General features: G+C 46.7%; 1 protein-coding gene across 1 annotated transcript in view; it reads right to left on the bottom strand.

Annotated features, from left to right (window-relative positions):
* The window catches only part of PLLP (plasmolipin), a 165,984-nt gene that overhangs the window by 41,668 nt on the left and 101,516 nt on the right, over positions 1-22,800 (bottom strand). The gene's annotated exons all lie outside the window — the stretch shown is intronic.

Below are 22,800 nucleotides of genomic sequence, written 5' to 3'. Positions count from 1 at the left end.
TTTTGTAGATCCCTACAATAACACCCCACTAGTTGCAAATGTGAAATCATCAACCAGTTTGGAATGGCACTATTTTCGTTTGGATAAATGTTCACTTTGCATCATATATACACAAAGATCATTCTTCTACCATGGCAGTTCTCAGATTCAAGAGCAGTGGGGAACCCTATTAGGTCTCTTTAAACATTTGTGGAAAAATTGAGATGTGACCACATGCAAATGAGAAAGCATCTGTGGTTACAATCAGATGAACTATTACGACAGTGATTCTGATATGGCAGTTTACAGTAAGATTAGGCTAACTGAACCACTGGTTGAGATGCTGTTTTGGCTGAAATGAGAGGATGACTAGTGCTGAATTTACCAACTAACTGACTCTTTTCTTAAATTCTGATACAGTGGGGCCATCTTGAGGTCTTCTGAGTTAATCCAGTTTTGACATTTGCTTTGGATAGTGTGATATGCAAGTTACCACAGTGGATAACTGTGTCTACATCCTATTCTGAAATGCAGGTCCGTTGTGAAACACATTTAAGGAACACTTGTGCTTTCTGACCCTTCATAAAAACTTTATTACTTCTCTCAAATGTTTACCAAATTCAATGACAGTAGAAAATATGTATCTAAAATGTGTCTGCTCTGCGGTCATTCACTTAATATTAAATAATATTATATGTACCAGGATATCAGTGATTGTATTCCTCATTTTAAAAATTTGGCTAAAGTTGTTCAGAGTATTTCTAAAAAGGCTTTGTACCAATCACGGCTCGCTCACTCACAAGAGGGTGTGGCGTGGGGGGGGGTGCTGGTGGGAAGGGGTAAAGTTTAATAAAAAAATAAAAGCCAGGGCACACCAAGGCATACTGGGAGCCTGTGTATGCTCTCTCCAGCCCGGCACCTGTGTTGCTGGGCTGGAGAGAGCCTACTGCTCATGTGTGTTTGGGCGGCCCGAGACGACCAGCCAAACATAAATGCACACTGAGGGAGAGTGCACAGTGCACTCCCCTCACTGCTCATCACTCCTGTGGTTGCGCCCCTTTAACAAACGAAACAATAATAAACATGGTGTTATCATTTCGTTTGTTAACGGTTTTGCAGCTTTTGCTGTTTGTGTGGGGGGGGCAACGCTCTTCCGCTCTAACGGAGAAGCCACTGCTGCTTCGTACACTGCATATTCCTGGCAGCCATTCTCTAAAAACTAGATGCCTTCATATGCTGATTCTAGATGTCATTTTTGAGAAGGGTCATGACTTTCGTTGACTATTAATTGGCACAAAAGACCCAGTAAAACATAACATCAAAATAATATCAAAGTAATACAATAAGTCACTCATTTTAGAGACTGGATGCTCTCTCTATATGTATATCAAAACAAAGAATCAGTCGAGGCACCAATTCACCTAGAAATCCATGCCTTTCGGCGTGTAATGCCTTGTTCACAGGATAGTGCCAGCAGGTGTGGTTTCCGCCAGTACTTATCTATCAACAATCAGATGACTGAATAGTCAAACATATAAGTCCCATAATGCACTGTTTAAATGTTCTTGTTGCTTACTGCAATGCATAATCTACATACAGCTTGAATGGCATCATAGGCGTTGCAGTTTAACCAATACCTACATTTCAATGTCATTGTCCACATGCTTGTACTCAAAGCTGCTTCTCACTATGATAAAGGTAAACGGTGGAAATCTGTGAACAGCTAGAAGAGAGGTGAAATACCCCCCCAACCCTTTCTCACCTGCATCACAAACAAATACTGTTTAAATGCCATCTACTGTAAGAAGGGGAGCGGGTCGGGCCCCCTCCTGTTACAGTTCTCTTTATGAATTGGTTTGTATGGTTCCCCAGAGTCTGCAGGGCGGCCGCAGCTGCAGGAGTGAAACATCCCACTGTGATATATCAAAACAAAGAATCAGGCGAGACACCAATCCACTTTGAAATCAATGCGTCTAATCATCCAATAGAACAGCAGGTATATAAATCAACTTAGTAATGCTATATCAGAGAGCCTAAAAGCAACACCTGGGGATGAAAATAGAGTAAAATGGTTTGATCATAATTGCTCATTAATAAGACAGGAACTCAAGCGAGCCCTGCAGGCCCATCCAAGAAACAGGGAAGAAGTAATTAACAAACCCTCCAGATATAAACATGAACTGGAGACTAAGAAGGCACAGCTGAATGTTAGGGCCTGGGATAATCATGAGCAAGCAGCCGCATTGAGAGATAATACATTATTTTGGAAAACCATCAACCAACCATTCTTAAAAAATAGAGATGCACTTGAAATTACCAACATGTTTCATCAGCGGACTGCCTCTCCCATTTTGGCATAATATTCAATCCGGATCACCTGATTATGCATTCTTTGAACACCAGGATAATTGAGATCAAGCCTCCTTTTTTAAAAGCGGTTAGTTTAGAGGAAATGAGATCTGCGATGGGAAGATGCTCGAAAGGGAAGGCACCGGACCATGAGGGGTGCCAGTAGATGCTTACTTGACATATTTGGATCTATGGTGCCCTATTGTGGCTCACGTTTTTCTGAGTGTGGCAAGGGGATATATTTTAACATCATGGACTGAAAGTATAATTGTTCCTATTTTTAAAAAGGGAAATAGAGGTGACTCCAAATGCTACCTACCTATTTCCCTTTTAGACTTGTCAGTTAAATTATAAGGAGAGTACTCCTAGAAAGATTAGCGTCTTGGGCAACTGAAAATCATATACTCACGGAGGCCAAGTTGGGCTTTAGACCTGAGGTTGGTACCCTGGAACAGTGTATAAATCTTAATTTAATAATAAGTAAATACACAGTAGCAAAAAAGGGTTGTGTGTTTTTCTGCTTCGCAGATCCTAGCAGTGCTTTTGATTTAGTGAACCATGCAACGTTGTGGAAAGTTTTAATAGATCTGGGTGCGCCCCTAGATATAATTAGTTTTGTGGCACAATTGTACAACCATTTAACTGCGTGAGTGAGATATGAAAGAAATGGTGAATGTACCCCAGGCTTTAGGATTGGGAGAGGCGTACGTCAAGGCTGTGTTTTAGCTCCCCTTCTATTTTCCCTCTACATCAATGGGGTGGATGCCCATCTAAATACATAGCAATCTATACACCCAAAATAGGGGAATGTCCTGTTCCAGTACTCCTATATGCAGACGATGCGGTACTGTTGTCACGAACTGCACATGGGCCGCAGTGGTTGAATGAGGGTTTTGCAGAGTTTATGGAGGGTAGAGACATGTGCCTGAATCTGAACACAACAGTTGTAATGACTTGTGGCCAGGGAAAGGCCAGAAAGAAAACGTATTTTATTAAGGGCCACAAATGTGAAAAAGGTAAATAGATTTACATATCTGGGTGTACAGTATTTTAGTATGGACCACTGGAAACAACATCTAGAAATAATTAAGATGAAGTATGTTAGGGCAACAGAGGCCATCTTCAGATTCTCAAAAAAAAAATCGATAATAAACCCCTTAGGGAAATGCTACAAATATATAAAAGTAAAACAGTCAGTAGCATAACGTATGGTTCCAGCCTTTGGGGCTTAATGCCTGAGATTCAGTCATTACAATCATTAGAGAATAAATTCTTCTGTAGACTATTAGCAGTACCAAATACTACCTCAACGTATATGGTACATAGGGAATTAGACTGCCCCTATGTGGAAGATTTAATATATAACAGTGTCCTATTGGCTTGGCATGGCATTTGGTCCAAAGAAGGGACTCGATTTACGAAAAAGATCCTTAAAGACTGCCTTACACTAGAACACTGGGATACAATCCCATGGTTTGCACATTTAAAAGATCTGTTGAAAAGCATAAACTTGGATTCACACTTAGACAATCTGGGTATTATTCTCCAATTTAGTAAAAAATAATTGAAAAAACAATTAATGCAATGGAGAGACAGTGATAGAGTAAATAGAGAATGTAGAATATTGACAGTAGCACTCTATATGACTGAAGCCAATGATACAATCCAAAACTATTTATTGACAGTTGTAAACACCCAAGGCAGATTTTACCTAACCCAGATGCGTTTTAGGACACTGCATCTTTTAGTAGCTTTCCCAAAGATGAGAATATGGAGTAAAATTGTACCGAAGTGTCCCTGTGAGGGACGTTTTGCACAATCTACGATGCACTTTATAATATCTTGTAGATTTTATAATGAAATCAGGAAATATTTTTTTAAACCTTTATTTATCACCAATGAATTCTTTTATTGTAGAGAAGCTTTTAACTATCTCTGTAAAGTGGACACTAGAGAAATATGATGCAGCGATAAAATTAATTTGATATGCTATAGAACAGAGGAAAAAACGGATGCATTTAAAAACCCTCTGCTACGAGAATTAATAATGGTCCAACCAGTGCTTAATGTGTGCTTGTTGAAACCGGTGCTAATCACAGGCACTTATTTTAGAGGGCCGGCGCTTATTGTTGTGCCTCAAGCATTTACAGCGAACAAAATACACATTTGGGAAAGATGGAGGAAGAGAAAAACGAAAAAGCTTCACAATGGGAGAAAGCAGAAAGCTGCAAGAGTGAGCTGAAGAGTCAGGGAGGGGCTTTAAATGGATTGAAGAGGCCAGAGATGGCTTCAGGCTTACACTGCCTCAGTATTCTGTGGTCGCACATTTAATTGCAGCAGCTGCGTGTTGAAGAGGGGGGCTTGAGCACCGGCACGTTTTAATTTACAAATTAAGCACTGGGTCCAACTAATTGTAATGAAGGATTTTATTTATTTATTAATGTTTTGAAGCACTTTATTGTATATTATTTTTCTAAAGGGACTGTATATCTTTTATGGAGTAATATCCAAATAAATAATGATTTAAATTTGAATTTGGTATCCATAACTCATGCCTTAAGGTATATGTACCTCCTGCCCCTGCCATGCACAGTTTTCTTATCAGTGTTGCAGTGAAATTATCAACGATGTCACAGAAGATGTCATGCGTGATGTAATATGTGAGGTAATTAGCAGTGCATGGCGAGGGTGTGAGTAATAGTTACCTTAGAGCACAAGTTATAGACAGATAGACAGAATGATTATATGATGGAACCACGCATGCTGAAACAAAGCATGCCTAGCAACGCGGTAAGAACCACAAACCCGTCGTTTTTCCACGCATGCCTTTACGACGCATGCCTTTACAACAAATTTCATTGTAAAAGCATGCCTATTAAAGGCATATGTGGAAACGGCATGCAAAATGGCATGCATGGTTTTGTCAAATAAACCCTGCCCCAACCACCCTAAGGCCCAAAACTACCTCCAACCCTAATACTTAAACTACCCTGACACCTCCCACCCACCCTGAACCCTAAAAAAAGCTACCCCGACCCCTCCACCCCTGCCCATAAAACTAAAGTGCCCCAACCTGCAGTGAAGCTTAAAAAAAACTATCCCGACCCACCACCCCGCCCCCAAAAAACTAAACTACCCCAACACCCCCACTCACGAGCCCCAAAACCTTCCCTCTCTAATAAGTAAATTGCCTCGACCCCTCCATCTACCCTGAGCCCTAAAAAAACTATCCTGACACCCCGCCTCTAAATTCTAAATTACCCCGACCCCCCCACACATCCTGAGCTCTAAAAAAAAAAATACCCAACCCCCCACTCCTGCCCCTAAAAACTAAACTACCCCAACACCCCACACCCACCATAAGCCCTAAATTCACCCTGACTGCTAAAACCTACCCACCAACTCTGCCCCAACCCCTTACCTCACCGCGTCCTCTCATGATCCTTCTTCCTCCTCTCTACTCCCTTCTCCTGCAATTCCTTAAACCTTTCCCCACCCCTTCTAAAATAAACTACCTCACTCTCCCATCCTATGCCGTAAAAAATACTCAAACCCCCACTCCCGCACCTTTAAAAATAAACTAGCCCGACCCCCCACCATAGGCTCTTAAAAAACAAAAACCCTCACCCCACACCTTAAAAATAAAAATAGCCCGCCTCTGACCCCCCATCCACCACAAACCTTTAATCCACCTCCCACCCCTAAAAAACAAAAACCCTCACCCCACACCTTAAAAATGAAAATAGCCCACCTCCGACCCCCCCATCCACCACAAACCCTTAATCCACCTCCCACACCTGCCCCAGCCCAGCTTACCTCACAGCATCCTCCTCATTCTCTCCCAAACAATCCATGGCTTTTTCTGTGCCTTAAACATTCATATGCGTAGTTTAGCACATGCGTGGTTAAGGCACAAAAAAAGCCATGCGGTGTTCCGGCCAGTGTGGTTATGATTACCTGGGAAACGTCCACGTTGTTCGCAGCGCGTAGTTAAGGACATTTCCAGGACAGAATATCAGACAACATTTCAACCAGAGAGGACTAATCCAAAGGTCATCATAAGGATTGTGCCATTACGAGATCTGAGCATCAGTGGGTTCTCTTGTGTGAAGGAAAATAATGCCATTGCTTTAAAAGCTACAAGGTGCAAATGTGTTCAAATTGGACAAATGCAGGAAATATATACAGTATGTATAAATTGGAGCCTGTAGACTCTCAGACAATGAGGTAAAATCTAGGTGCCATTTTAACCATAGTTTTGAAGGTGCAATTGAGTTATTCTAGAAAGAGGGTGGGGTGAGTTCATTGTCAGATCAATGGTTGTGTGGCATGGATAGAGTGTGGGTCATCTCAAGGAAAAGAGGCGTAGTTCTCACTGGTATCAGGACCTCTGGCTACACTGGCAACTGATAAATCTGCCTTTTTTCTGCAAATTCTAGCTTGAGAGTTCTTTTTAACCTTTGTTATGTTATCTGTTTTGTGACAAGATATTAAGAGGGGTGTCCCAGTAGCCTGCCAGTTAGTTGGAGGCCCTGGCCTCCAGTTCCCCAGCAGACAATCCCTTGCTGTGCTGCTGGGGGATTTGCTGCTGAAAGTGCACCTGCATCCATTGTAGAACGATTTTCTGCACAGCTGAATGACAAGTAGGCCAAGTTGGATTACTTATACAATCTTGTCAGCATTGTTTTTTTCATTTCAGCAATAAATCCTGAAGGTGAGTTTGTTGATAAGATAGAAAAAGATTAATGTCACTGACTCACTTGTAGAAAACTGTTTGTGAAGTACAGAATTTTTTTTGTTTTCCTTCCTAAGTCGATCATGCTTTGCATGGTGGACTCAAGTCACTTCCAGGTTCCAGAAGATCCCTTTGACCTGTTGAGTGTAAAAGGATTACATTTCGCCTCCAGAATCTTCAACCTCTACATGTAGCCCTTTTCGGACTTCCAAATATGTGCATCACAATTCTCCAATACACCAACAGCATACAACTTCATTTGAAAGTCTTCTCTCTCACGATATTCAATGCCTTAACCACTACCTTCATCTCATTGCGACCTAGATGTCCAGTTGCAACCAGAAGCTTAACCCCACCAAAATATAATTTCTGTTTTTCACGGAGAACAACAAGCTACATTCTAGTTCCATCCTTGATGAGATTAACCTTGATGGGTTTGTACCAAGGTTTGTCCCCATTGCCAAATTACTCTGATTCACCCTTCACATTTGCCCTGACCCTTACGGAACATATCACCAAGAAACCCAAAATGACCTGCTACCAGCTCTCTTTACTAAAGAAAGTGAAACTAATGTGGACAGTGGGTAACTTTAGAACTGTGGTTCAATCTCTAGATGGTGGCGGTGCTCGCCTCCAGAGGCCTCTCAGATTCCACACTGGTCCCATCTTAAAATAGCTCTTCAGCATGGCTCATCAAGGATGTGAAGAACTATGACCACAAAACCCACACCTTGATAGAACTCCACTTGCTCACGGTGCTGGTCAGAGTCATCTTCAAAACCAGCAGCATCATCTACAAAATCATCCCATTTGAAAGCCCTGCCTATCTGGCTAATAGGTTCACCATCGCTGGTGTCTCTCACCATACTTGCAACCAGGACACCATCAGACTTAAAATGAAGATTTGTAAAGAAATTCAAGGTACCAGGCCTTTCCCATCTATGAACGATGCTGTAATAGTCCACTCTCACTTTTATAAGTTGGTTACCCCTCAAATCACTCACTGACTATATATTTCCCATTGATCCTGCACAGCACTCTGCTGCCTTTTTGCTAGGATCGCTTTGTATAATTACCATGCATACAAACATGCAGGAAAATTGAGTGGTGGAATCCCTGAAGGTGGTTTATCTTCAACAAATGCCTGGCAGAACTCTGATTGAAATGCTTCCTGCTTTCTGACAGAGGAGCTGGTGAAACTCCACCATTGGAAATATGGGTGTTTCCACACATTTAAATATGGTGGGGAAAGCACAGGTTTGGCGAGTTGGGAGCTCAGCCAATTTGCGGCAGGAGTCGGGATGCCAGCTTGGCAGTCCCTAGATGACTACCATAGCAAGGTGCTGATGAGTCCCTTGTCAGCGACCACACCATAACGCTTGTCTCAAGGCACTTTTGTGAGCACCTTGAAGTTGAAATTTAACAACACTGGCAATGCCAATAGATCTGGCTCATGAATGAAATTGCCTTTTGTGTCATTGATCGGTTTAGGCACTCAAGGAGTTATCATACATGCACTCTGTTACTCATCTTTGCACTCATGCCTCCACTCATCATTCTACTGACTCATTCCTGCATTCACCTTCTGACATATCCACAATAAACCACGCACAAATTCAACAACATATGCGAAATACATTAAAAGTAGAAAAAAGAAAACATGCTGCAATTTAAACACAGTGAGCATATGCTTGCAATACAAATTTAAACTGTGCAGGGAGAGGGTGTCTGTCTTGCAAAAATATAGTAAATAGTCTAACCGTTATTTTAAAATTCAAACATGGCCTCCACATTTAGAACCAATGTTTACTTTTAACCCCTTCTGTGCCGCGGACGTAACGTCCCTCCGTGGGGTTCCCCCCCACCCCACCAAGGCGGGGATGAAAGGGGAAGACCTTCCCCTTCCAACCCCCCAACCGTAATGACGTCAGCGCGTGATTGCGCGCTGACCTCATTACCCAGTGCCGGTAGCACTGGAAGCCATTTGCTTCCAGTGCGATCACGGAGAAACAGGTAAGTTTCTCCTCCGGCGGGTGGGGGGTTTGGGCTAAAGGGGCACCGGGGGAAAGGAAAGGCTTTTCCTTTCCCTCAGTGTCTCTTTGAGCATTCCTGCTGCCTGAGCGCATTGCGATCGGGCAGCAGGAACGCCCACTAGACGCCAGGGATTTTTATTTTTATTACATTTAAAATGTTTATGTGTTTGGGAGCGGCCCCTTGGGCAAGGGTCGCTCCCTTTTGGGGGCATCTTTATTGTGGCCATTTCTGCCCCCCTTGGAGGCAGATTGGCCTATTATTTTTAGGTCGATCTGCCCTCAAGGGGGGCAGAATCCACTAGACACCAGTTTTTTTTTTTTTTTTTTACTATTTTGTAAATGCTTGTATTTGGGAGCGGCCCCTTGGGCAAGGGTCGCTCCCTTTTGGGGGCATCTTTATTGTGGCCATTTCTGCCCCCCTTGGGGGCAGATCGGCCTATTATTTTTAGGCTGATCTGCCCCCAAGGGGGGCAGAAGCCACTTAGACACCAGGGATAGTGTGCGTGTGTGTTAGTGTAGGGGGAGAAACCCCTTGGGCAAGGGTCGTCCCCCCTTTGGGGGCACATGTACCAATGCCATTTCTGCCCCCCTTGGGGACAGATCGGCCTAATATTCTAAGGCTCATCTGCCCCCAAGGGGGGCAGAAACCACTAGAACGCCAGGGATTTTTTAAAATATGTTTATTTATGTGGGGGGGGGGGGGCGTCCCCTTGGGCAAGGGGCACCCCCCAAGGGGGGCATTGAACTGTTGGCCATTTCTGGTCCCCTTGTGGGCAGATGAGACTATTTTTGTTTAGGCCCATCTGCCCCCAAGGGGGGCAGAAGCCACTTAGACAGTGTGTGTGTGTGTTAGTGGGGGGGGGGGTGGCCCCTTGGGCAAGTGTCGCCCCCCCCTTTGGGGGCACATGTACCAAGGCCACTTCTGCCTCCTTTAGGGACAGATCAGACTATTATTTTTAGGCTGATCTGCCCCCAAGGGGGGCAGAAACCACTAGAACGCCAGGGTTTTTAAAAATGATTATTTATGTGGGGGCGTCCCCTTGAGCAAGGGGCACCCCCCCAAAGGGGGCATTGAACTGTTGGCCATTTCTTCCCCCCTTGGGGGCAGCTGAGCCTATTTCCCAAGGGGGGAAGAAGCCACGTAGGCACCAGGGATAGTGTGTGTGTGTGGTTTGTTTTTTTGTTTGGGGGTGGGCCCTTGGGGACACACTACTAAAGGTATTTTCTGCCCTCCTTGGGGCAGATAGGACTATTTTTTAGTAGCCCCATCTGCCCCTATGGCAGAATCCACTTAGGCACCAATTTCTAAATGCTTGATGGTGGGATGGTTGTCAACTGACGAAGTATTTGCATTTGTGATAATTTTTTTCCTCTTTTTGTTCTAGTTCAAAGCTTTTGCTTTCTTTGCTGTGGCTCTTTGCGGTTTTGGCGGTGGTTGACCTGCGGTTTGCATAGTTGCATGTTTTAGGTAAGTAAAAACAATTTTCTCCCAGGAGTATTGTTGCCATGCATGAATGACATGTTTGTAGGTGGTGTACTAAATGCAGGTTTGTGTGAAATTGTCCTTAGATTTGGTTTAGCCAAATTTTGAGGTTTGCAAAGGATTCTGGGTAACAGAACCTGGTCAGAGCCCCACAAGGCACCCCATCTTGGATTCCCCTGGGTCTCTAGTTTCCAAAAATGCACAGGTTTGGTAGGTTTCCATAGCTGCCGGCTGAGCTAGGGGCCAAAATCTACAGGTAGGCACTTTGCAAAAAACGCCTCTGTTTTCTGTGAAAAAATGGGATGTGTCCACGTTGTGTTTTGGGGCATTTCCTGTCGCGGGCGCTAGGCCTACCCACACAAGTGAGGTATCATTTTTATCGGGAGACTTGGGGGAACGCTGGGTGGAAGGAAATTTGTGGCTCCTCTCAGATTCCAGAACTTTCTGTCACCGAAATGTGAGAAAAATGTGTTTTTTTAGCCAAATTGTGAGGTTTCCAAAGGATTCTGGGTAACAGAACCTGGTCAGAGCCCCACAAGTCATCCTATCTTGGATTCCCCTAGGTCTCTAGTTTTCAAAAATGCACAGGTTTGGTAGGTTTCCCTAGGTGCAGGCTGAGCTAGAGGCCAAAATCTACAGGTAGGCCCTTTGCAAAAAACACCTCTGTTTTCTGTCAAAAAATGGGATGTGTCCACGTTGTGTTTTGGGGCATTTCCTGTCGTGGGCACTAGGCCTACCCACACAAGTGAGGTATCATTTTTATCGGGAGACTTGGGGGAACATAGAATAGCAAAACAAGTGTTATTACCCCTTGTCTTTCTTTACATTTTTTCCCTTCAAATATAAGAGAGTGTGTAAACAAGACGTCTATTTGAGAAATGCCCTGTAATTCACATGCTAGTATGGGCACCCAGGAATTCAGAGATGTGCAAAAAACCACTGCTCCTCAACACCTTATCTTGTGCCCATTTTGGAAATACAAAGGTTTTCTTGATAGCAATTTTTTACTCTTTATATTTCAGCAAATGAATTGCTGTATAACCGGTATAGAATGAAAACCCACTGCAGGGTGCAGCTCATTTATTGGGTCTGGGTACCTAGAGTTCTTTTTTTAATTTTTTTTTTATTAACTTTCTTTTTATTGATAATAACATAATGTGGTACAAGGTCAGTTGGGATCAAGGTCCCGGCATTTAGAAATAATTGCACATCAGAGCTATTAGAGAATTAAAGAAATTGGAAAACGTATAAGGCACAAACAAATTGTCATTCGTACTTTGAAAACCTGAGGTAGTGTTCTATTCCAACATATATTAGTCGATGGGGGGGGTTAAAGGAGATGAAGGTGTAAGGGCAGAGGGTGTACCTGCTCAAACGAGGGAACAGGGGAGTTTCGCCTTGGGAAGAACGTAGCGTCGCAGTAGTAGTGTGTCTCAGGGTTTCAAATTACCAAGGGGGACGGATGTTGCAGCACGGATAGTGGGGTTTGCGGCTCTTGTCAACTCTGTGGCCAGTTTCGGCTGAAACAAGGTGTCTGTCTAACGATGTGGGGGTAAGGGTCTGCCACGGAGGTCTGTTTGGGGTGTTGCTGAAGGGCGGTATGTAGACTCTAGTGGATTTTTAGAAGGGAATGTGGGAGTAAGGGGCGAGCGGGAGAGAAAGAGAGAGAGAGAGAGAAAAAAAAACAGTTCAGAAAAGAAGGGGAAGGGAGAAAAGAAAAGAAGGGGAAAAGAAAAGAAAAGAAAAGAAAAGAAAAGAGGAGAGAAGGAGGAGAGGGGGAAACGAGGGGAGAGAGGGGGATAGAATGCAGAGGGAAAGAGAGATATGAGAGCGGGGGTAGGGAAGCGGGGGAAAGGATGGATGCGGGGGAGGGGAGAGGGAAGGAAGGAGGGCGCAGTGGTGATTCCGGGTAGGGCACTATTGCCCCCTTGTAAGGAAGGGAGCCCATATCTGCGTGCGTGAATAATTGAGCTTGATCTTGTAGGTTATAGATGATTCGTTCGTGTGTGGCCGTGCGGGTCATGGCTATGATCCATTCCTCCGGAGTTGGAGGGGTCTCTGACCGCCAGTGTCTGAGTATGCAAATTTTTGCAGTGGCTAGTGCTGTGTGCAACAGTCTCGTGTGTGGTCTAGAGAGATCTGGTAAAGAGGTCGTATCTTGCAGAAGTATAAGGGCAGGGGTGAGTGGTGATGGAAGTGGCATTACTTCAGCCAGAGTGGAGCTCACAGCATCCCAGAGTGGTCGTACTGTTGTACAGTTTACCAGGATATGTGTCAGGTCACAAGATGTCTCTGGACATCGCCAGCAGTTCGCGTGTGGGAGGAGTCCGGTCCTATGTAATTTCGCTGGAGACCAATGCCAGTCGTGTAAGATTTTGAAGAGGCAGAATTTCAAGCGTGCCTCCCGGGTACCTCTATCTAGTGCCTCTAGGATAGCTTCCCAATCGTCTGGGTCTAGGTCCTGTTGCAGCCGGGTTTGCCACCGTAAGCGTAATTTGTCAGAGAGAGGCTGGGAGTAGAGTCGTCGAATAATTAGATGATAAAGACCCGACATTACTCCCTTGTATTGCCCCCATTGCTGCAGGTAAGCCACTATAGGTGAAGGCAGGGACCCCCGTAGGGAAGATGTATTCCCCCGGGAAAGGCAGTGCTTAAGTTGCATATATCTCCATTCTTGATTCGGGTGGAGGTCGAACTCCTCCCGTAACTTGGGGAAGGGTTTGAGCACATCATTTTCTAGGACCTGAGAGAGGGTGAGGATTCCTGCCTGCCTCCACTGCGGCCAATTGAGTACCTCGCCACCTATGCGAAGGCCACTGTTGTGCCACAGGGGCCTTTGGGTGTGTATGAGGGGGTGGACCCTAAACGGTTGGTGGGCCCTTCGCCAGGCTGCCCTGGTCCCCGCCAAAATAGGATTCACCGAGTTGGTGGATGGGAAGTCTTCACGGTAGGGTCCTCCGAGTCCTTCATTCGCAGCTAGGAGTCGTCTTTCCACTGCTATCCACAAGGGAGGGTCTGGTATATTCGATAGTGTATTGGATAGCTGGGACATTTGGAGGGCTAGAGAGTAGTGTTCCACCGATGGGAGTCCCATTCCCCTGTTTGTGTGACGGGCCAAAAGTTTAGCTGGTGATAGCCGTGGTCGCATTGTGCCTCATACGAATGATCTGATTAGTGCTTTGATGCCTCGTAGTGTGGAAAGGGGCACTTGTGAGGGAAGGAGACCCAGGATATAGGTGAAGCAGGGTACCATCACCATTCTAACCGCTTGTACTCGTCCCCACATAGAGAGGCCTAGCTGGGTCCATTTTGCAAATCCAGTTTCTCCCGCGCAATGAGAGGGTCAATGTTATCTGCCACCATATGTGCCAGGCCTGGATTGACAAGCACTCCCAGGTATTTAAGTCATTTTGGCGTCCAGCGTAATGGGTAGCCTAGGAGTGCTGCTTTTGTGGTTACTCTTGATAGCGGAAGTGCCTGGCTTTTGTCCCAGTTAATGCGGTATCCCGAAACAGCTGCAAAGTCCTTGATTACCTCTAATAAGGCCGGTATGGATCTTTACAAGTCCGTGAGTGTTAAGAGAACGTTGTCAGCGTATAGGTATATCTTGGAGGTGCCTCCGGGTAGTGGTAGGCCGGTTATGGAGGAGGAGGACCGAATGGCTGCTACCAAGGGCTTCATTGCCAGCAGGAACAGGAGAGGCGAGAGGGGGCATCCCTGCCGTGTGCCTCTCCGAATAGGGAAAGGATCCCAGAAGAAGCCCCCACAGTTGACTCTGGCCGCGGGCTGATCGTAGAGCAGTCGTACCATAGAGATAAATTTGCTGCCCAGACTGAATCTCTCCAGGGCCGCGAATAGGTAAGGCCATTCTATGCGATCGAACGCCTTTTCGGCGTCTAAGGACAAGGCCAGTGCCGACTCCGGAGAGTCCCTGGCCGCACATAAGCTGTGGCATAGGGTACGTAGGTGGTTCCTAGAGGTGCGGCCCGGCACAAACCCCACCTGTGTATAGTGTATTAAGGACGGGATTACTTTTCATAGTCTGTTTGCCAGGACGCTTGCTAGGATTTTGATGTCCCTGTTTAGTAGAGAGATGGGCCGGTAGTTGCCACATAATAAAGGGTCGCTCCCAGGCTTCGGTATGACAGCTATTGTAGCATTATTGGATATGGCCCCTAGTGTTTCGCAGGCTTCATTGAGGACTTCGCATAGGATATCGATCGCCTCTGTCCCTACCCATTTGTAAAATTCTGCCGGGTATCCGTCCTCCCCAGGTGATTTGTGATAAGGGAGGTCAGAGAGGACTTTATCTATCTCCTGCCTGCTTATTTCCCCTTCTAATAGGCTACGGCCCTCGTCTGTTAGGGTGGGGAGGTCAAGCTTCTCTAAGAAGGTGGCAGTTTGCGCCTGGTTGGTCGTTGTTTCCGGCGTGTAGAGGTGTCTATAGAACAGGGCAAATTTGTTTGCAATTGCCTGTGGCTGAGTCAGTATGTCCCCAGAGGGGGAACGAATGGATGGGATGGCTAAAGCGGCTGTTCTTTGACGGAGTTGGGCTGCCAGCAGTCGTCCTGCCTTCTCACCCTGTTCATAGTGTCTCCCTTGGAGTCTCTGTAACGCGAATTCGGCCTGAGTGGTGTACAGCTCATTAAGGGCCATTTGGTCTCGCTCTAGGTTTCGGCGGCCTAGGAGGGAGGGTTGCATTGTATATTGTCTGGTTAGTCGGCGTATATCGAGTTCCAGTGCCGTCTTTTCTGTCTTTGTTCGCTATTGCCGCGTCCCGCATGAGCTGTCCCCGTATCGAGGCCTTGGCTGTGGCCCACATGATTCGGCTTGAATCAACAGTGCCTAGGTTGTCTTGGGCGAAAGTGGTCGCATGATCCTGTAACTGCAACTTACCTTAGGGGGATTGATAGCGATGAATCGCTAATCTCCAGGGTTTTCGGCCTGGAGATACCAGGCCTAAGCGGATGGCTACAAAGACTGGGGAGTGGTCTGAAAGGCCTCCCTCCAGTATATCGTCCTCCAGGGTGTGGGCCACAAGGTTATGGGATAGGAGGAAATAATCAATCCGTGATTGGGTACTGTGCACCGGCGAGAGAAAAGTAAATTCTCTGTCCGCCGGGTGAGTCAGCCTCCAGTGGTCGACTAAACCATTGTCCGCGAGTATGTCAGTCTGTATGGCTCTGTCTGCATTATTGCTCGTGTCCAGGGGCCCCGTCCTATGCTGCGTCCCTAGCTAGGTTCCAATCTCCTCCTATAACGTAACGGGATGCCCCTATCTCGGTCAGAAGTCGGTTGAACTGTAGGAAAAAGAGATGTTTGGGACTTGTTGGTGCATAGACGGATCCCACACACAGTGTTGAGTCCCCGATGTTCAGTTTGGCGAATGCGTATCGGCCCTCGGGGTCAGTCCACGATCTGAGGACCATGAAAGGGAGGGTTTTACGTAAGAGGATCGCCACCCCGCATTTCCTTGGGACATTCTCCGTACCGGGTGAGGGTGGATTGCAGCTAAACAGGACTGTACCCACCCAGTCACGCCGCAATCTATCAGATTCGAGACTGTCTAGATGTGTCTCTTGTAATAGGGCGATGTCTGTCTGTTTAGGGTTAAGGTAGGATAGGACTTTTTTCCGTTTGATGAAGTGGGTGAGACCGTTTACATTCCATGAGATAACCCGAAGAGGTACTACTGATGCTCCCATCGGGTTGGGCATCCTTGCTTCCTGTGTCAACCCACCCGGGTGTATGGGATTGGGGAGGATGGAATAGACTCTATAAACTGGAGAGGACGCTGGGAAGAGAAGAAGGGAAACGACAGGTACGTAGAGTACGAAGGAGAGTTGAAAATAAAATAAAAAGGAGATAATGAGTCAGTGGAGAAAAGAGGAAATAGAGTAGAAGGTAGAGAAGGAAGAACGGGACTTGGGTCCCGATATACACAAACTTTAACCGGCCGGTCTAAAACCTAGGTCGAATGAGCATCGATGCCCGGACAGTGGGCCCCGCGCCGGGGGGGGGCACCTACGAGGCACCCCAGACCCTCGTGTAAATGTCTCCAGTCATGTTCGGGGGGTATGTTTGTGGCTCGAGGGCGGGGGAAGGGCGCGTTTTGGCTGTATCCTGAGGAGTGGGAAGGGGGGAAGTGTGGGGAAGGGGCAGGGACAGGTGCTGCTATTAAAAGGGTCTCTCCCCCTTGGTTGTTCTGAAGGGTTGCAGCATGTATATACCCTAGGTCTTAGCATCTGTAGTCTACTCTGCTTTGCACCAGCTCCCATCGCTAGACCACTACTGCGCCAATTAGCAGGCCGGGACCCAGAGCCCAAACCCAGTTCAGAGCCATTTAGCCCCACCCCAGCTAGGGCAAGCCAGCAATGTACAAGGGTGTTGCACCAATTCCCACACTTCCCGGAGAGTATATTAGGCTGTGATTCCAGGTGGGGGAAGTGATATGGGGTGTGATAAGTGCTACCAGACATAAGGGGGAGGAAGGGGGGGGGGATAGGGAAAAACAAGAGCGATCGGGAGCCATCAAAAACTATCACACAATCCGAACAGTCTAAACAGTCTAAGGCGATCAAAGCCTGCTGGGGGGGGGTGGTTCTCAGCGTTACAATGTCTTAAGAGTATACGTGAAAAAGAGTACTCATCTCTTCTCTGTATCAGATCTCCTTCACCATAAAGTTCCTGTATCCCCTGCAACATTTCTATGACAGTCTGTGGTTCCTGACATCGAGGCCTTGTAGGAAAACCGTATCCGTGTTGGTTTCAGGTGGCGGGCACCTAGGGTTTCAGAGGGGATCGGGACTTGTCTCTGTCTGACAGCTGTGTGTGCATCGCCACCGCCTGAAGTACTTGGCCCCTGTCATCGAAGCTTTTTGTTAATCTCTCCAAGTCTCTGCCCCTGGTTTGAGGGTCTGTGGTAGATCTTTCATCGGTGTCCAGAGCGGTTTCCGGTTGGCCCATTCCCCTGGTTTGGTTCTGTGTGTCTTGGGGGGGTTGGGTTGCTGATTCCATGGGTTGTGTCGGGTCATGTAGCCCCTCTAGGAATGTTTTCAGGTCCTCTGTGTCATAGAAGGTTTGTGACTCTCCATTCTTAGTTATCCACATCCTGGCTGGCTCGAAGAGGCCGAATTTAACATCCAAATGGCGAAGGCGAGGACGAAGAGAGAGAAAGGCTCTTCTTCGGTCTGCTGTTTCTTTGGAGAAGTCCGCTGAAAGGCGGATTTTGAGGGAGCCTAACCGGAGTGGACCTTGCATTCGGGACATCTGTAGTAGTTGGCGGACCTGCCCGTGTCGTAGGAAGCAGGCTATGATTGGGCGAGGGCGGTCTTTTCCGTTTTGCCTCTTGGGACCAAGTCTGGGCACTCTTTGAAATTCCAGAAGGGGGTCAAATGTTGTGTCGGCTAGTTTGGGGAGCGTGCCTTGCAAGTAAGAGAGAATGTCTGTACCCTCAATACCTTCCGGAAATCCAAGGAAACGGACGTTGTTTCTGCGGCTTCTGTCCTCAAGGTCGGTTAGCTTACTGCGGAGGTGTAAGAGTTCCTGATCTCTGTCAGTCTGTAAGGCCACTTGACTTTCCACAGCCGCTACTCGATGGTCCAGTCCGGAGATTTGTGACTGGAAGCCCACTATTTCCAGGCGCATAGATCTCGTCTCCGCTGTTAATGCCGTCATGGCATTATCCCTACCTTCCAGTTTGCGACCTACTGCCGATATCTCCTGCAGTATGCGATCCATTGACACTCCTTGAGCATCTTCTGACATGATGGCGTGTGGGGGGGGTGAAGAGTCCGCAGTGGAAGAGTGTTTCTGTTGGCGCAGGGCTTCAGAGAAGAGTAGTTGGCGGGCAGGCTTACCCGATGCTTTACCCGCCGTCTTGCCTCTGGGCATTGCAGGTTTCTCCGTGCTGATGGGAGTCTGGGGGGCTGCCCGTCCGTGTCACAGTGAGGGCAATCAGCGTGGGCGTGCGGGCAGCAGAGAAGAGAGGGTGACAGAGGGGGGGTGTGGAGGACTCTGAGTAGTTGGTGAGTTCAAGCGAGTACCTCTCCAAGTGACCTCCTGTAGTAGGCTGTTCTTGGTGCATACGGGGGGCAAGGATCTTAGTGCTGGCTCTATGATGGGCAGCGTCCCACTGGGCTGTGTCAGGACCGCATGGGGGTGAGGTTTCTCGCTGCTCTCTAGCCCCCGTGTTAGCTTGGGGGTCCGTGGGTCTGTGGAGAGAGGGGTTGCTTTGGAACCGAGGTCCGCTGCTACTCTTGGCCCTCTTTACTCTCCATACCTCGTTGGTTTTAGCTCTGTTGGAGTCAATAGTGACTTTTCGCTATCTCTGTTAATGTAATGTTGCTCCTTTTGTTTTTATATTATTCGTTTTCTTTCCTCTTTTTTACTCTTTTTTTTATTTTTTATTTCTTTCTCCTTCCCCCCTCCTTTGCTTGCCTCTCTTCCTATGAGGTGGCATTTGCTTCTTTGTTCTTTGCCTTTTCCCCTTCCCGTTGTTTTCCTCCTCTCACTGTTCGTTATTGTATTTCTCTCTCTCTCCTCCCTCCCGTCTTTCTTCTCACTCATCTACCTCCCTCACCTCTTTGTGCTTCTCCTCCTTACCGGCTCACCGGCTCAGCCCTCGCTCCTCTGTCTTCCATGGGGCTTCTGCCGTTCCTGGGAGGGCCTCCTCTGTAGCGGGCAAGGTTGGGAGGTGGGGGCAGCCGTCCTCTGTGCTTTGCTGGTGGGGCCTCCTGTCACCAGTCCGATGGGGGAGGGAGGCCGAGGGGGGGCTCCCCGCGTTCCGTCGCCCCCGAGGGGGCGGGGTTGAGGAGGCACTGGGAGGTGTGCCACCAATGCCGGGCCTCCTCCTGTTCTGGGCCGCAGCGCCGGTCAGCTCCGTTCTCCCTCTCCGGCGCTGACTGACCGGGAAGGAGGGAAGGGTAGGCGGCGCCCCGGCCTGTCGTCGGTCCGGGGACCGCAGTCGAGCCGCCACCAAGGTGTAGGTAGTAGCGGAGGGCGAGTCTCTCCCCCTCGGGCTCAAGCGGGGGACGTGTCGGGCTGTCTCCGCACCCGAGGCCGCGGCTTGAAGGCCTGCTGTGGGCCTCGATCTTGCCCCTCTCACTCTGCTCGGTGTCTTCGGGGAGGGTGCTCATCCCGTGCCGCGAGTGTCACCCGCTTGCCTTCACCGACCTCCACACCGGCCCCTGCTGTGTTCGGGGGTCCTCTGGTGCGCCTCCAGCGCCGCCGTCCCCGCCGCTCCTAGGCGGCCATCATCGATCGCAGCCAGACCACGCCCCCGGTACCTAGAGTTCTTGATGAACCTACAAGTCCTATATATCCCCGCAACCAGAAGAGTCAAGCAGACGCAACGATATATTGCTTTCAAAAATCTGACATTGCAGGAAAAAGTTACAGAGTAAAACATTGCAGTTTTTTTCACCTCAATTTTAAAAAAAACAAATCAGTTGTTATTTTCTGTAGGAAACCCTTGTAGGATCTACACAAATTACACCTTGCTGAATTCAGAATTGTGTCTACTTTTCAGAAATGTTTTGGTTTCTGGGATCCAGCATTGGTTTCACACCCATTTCTGTCACTGACTGGAAGGAGGCTGAAAGCACAAAAAATCGTAAAAATGGGGTATGTCCCAGTAACATGCCAAAATTGGGTTGAAAAATTGGGTTTTCTGATTCAAGTCTGCCTGTTCCTGAAAGCTGGGAAGCTGGGGATTTTAGCACCACAAACCCTTTGTTGATGCCATTTTCAGGGAAAAAACCACAAGCCTTCTTCTGCAGACCCTTTTTCCCATTTTTTTCACTGCAATTGTAGCTAATTTCCTGGCCTCCTTCTGGGGAACCTACAAAGTCTGGGTACCTCTAGAATCCCAAGGATGTTGGAAAAAAAGGACGCAAATTTGGCGTGGGTAGCTTATGTGAACAAAAAGTTATGAGGGTCTAAGCGCGAACTGCCCCAAATAGCCAAAAAAAGGCTCAGCCCAGGAGGGGGAAAAGGGGTTATAGGAAGTGGCCAGGTCAGATGTGGCACACTGCAGATTAAATGAGCAGCAAGAAAGCAACCTATTAGTACCACCTGGATTGCTGTAGTATTCTTTTAAGAAACATTCAATAAAAAGAGGAGAAGCAAAGAAAAAAAATGGGAGCTATAAAAGAAGAAATTTCCAAAATATAGGATAAGCCAACCATCGCTAACTCTGAAGCAAACTCAATTTCAAGTAGATGTATACACATAAGAAAATGCTGCCATTTACATCGCAAGAGAGCCAATGACTGAAGCGGACTGAACTATTACCCCATGCAGCTCAATGTCTGGATAGAACAGAGTGTAAATGGCACTCAGATAGACCAGTGGCAACAGAGTTCAACCTAAGGACCTCTATCTTTCTATGTGGCTATATATTTAAATATATGGATAGATGTATTGTTTAATGATTTTTTTAATTACAAGATCTGGGCAGACAGCTAAGAAGACATACTAGTAAGAATTATTACAGTACAAATGTTCTTGCCCTAGGGTTTGTCAGAGACAGTAACCAACACCAATATACAAAAGTAATATCTGATATTTTATGTAACAAAATGCCTATCTGCAGGCTTTAATACAGAGAAATATCAACTCTTGAACTGATAATACACTCCCTACAGTGCAACTATCCTGCGTAGAGGCATAAAAGTACAAATGTATACAAAATTATAGTTGACAAAGCAGAAACACTATCTCTCCTAAGAGACCCTAACAAGGATTATTGTAGTTCATATCTTCTATCCTGATGGTTTGTTTGGATGGATCACCGACATAGAAACCCTTAACCTCTATGGTAATTTGTGAAATTTCCATTAAACAAAATACCTACTTACAGATTTTAGCACGCTGTAATAGCAATCCAACCAAATCAGCCTATTGTTTTGAACATATGCTGTTGCACAATATGTAGGTCAGGCCTAAAAGTCATAAAGTTTCATAAACAGACCAAACCTCTGAAATCTGGCATGACTTTTCCCAGTGAACCGATGAAGCCTTTACCCTTTAACATTGGTTTTACGCTTTACCCTGCACTGGCCTGTTCATGTGCTGTTGGAGGTGCTGCGTTCTTGTTGAATGAGGCTGGGCTCTAGCCAGGCAGAACTCACCACTTCCCTCAGGGGAGGGAGATTACACTCATTGTATAACCTGCTATCTAACTTATCTAAGACACTATCAGCATTAGAGTGTCATGTATGTGGTCTTGAAACTTCAAGCTCAGAGAGCTGGATAAATAAACAAAATGATAATAGCCCTGTGGAATGCAGGCAGCTTTTTTTGTGGAACCACACATCTACTGCCTAATCAAAACCTACTCCAGGCCACCAACATGTGGGTGGAGCGAATGCCCCTCTCCTTGGATCGCTTCGTAAATACTTTTTTTAGTTTTATCAGATACTGCTGAATGGCAGCTGCTCTGCCGAGCCAGGCCTATGCATGCATGTGCTACTTTTGCTCACTGTTTTAGGTTGGACACTTTCAGAGAATGACAATGTAAGTACGCTCCAAAACTGGCCTCCTGATACAGTGGAACCGTGGCAATACCTTGTGGCAAACTAGAAATGTTATCTGATTAAAAATGTGCACGTATATGAAATATTTAGAAAGATTTATTCCATGCTGACATTTAAGAAATAAACCTGATATAGGATCACTCAATAAATTCCGCTCTTAAAATTAATATTCGTCATGCCCTCTGAGTCTGACTCTGTTTATTTCTGGTATCCACCTGCTAGGACAAAGTATCACGATGACTCGCCAGATGATGCAGCCGAAGAGGAAGACATTCCACAACCAGAGGCTGGTCTTATCAGGCCTCTTGCACTTTACTTAGTACTCTTGTGTAATGTAAACAAACAAAGGTGCACCCGCGTCATACAGAAGTCTGCTATTGAGTGGATACATCGTTTTTACCGGAACTACCTGCACTTTTATCACCTCAAAAGCCAGCAGATGAGGGCAGCCTGGTCGTTTCACCTAAAAGAGCACGCCTTACTAACAGCCTCGTCAAAGACAGACCAACGCTTTGGACGTCTCGCTTGTGAATTACATAGGGGACAACAGATTGTACATGCCAGCATGACCATCCTCCACAAGGTTCCCCACAGGGCTTGACTCAAGAATGCAGAAGCTGCTTTGCTGGACAACTTTAGATTGCCAGGTTGACCGCAGGCAACCTTAGACTGCAGGGGCGGCTG

Source organism: Pleurodeles waltl, chromosome 12, assembly GCF_031143425.1.
Source record: "Pleurodeles waltl isolate 20211129_DDA chromosome 12, aPleWal1.hap1.20221129, whole genome shotgun sequence".
NCBI classification, from domain to species: Eukaryota; Metazoa; Chordata; class Amphibia; order Caudata; family Salamandridae; genus Pleurodeles; species Pleurodeles waltl.
This window is presented reverse-complemented; position numbering and strand designations above follow the sequence as displayed.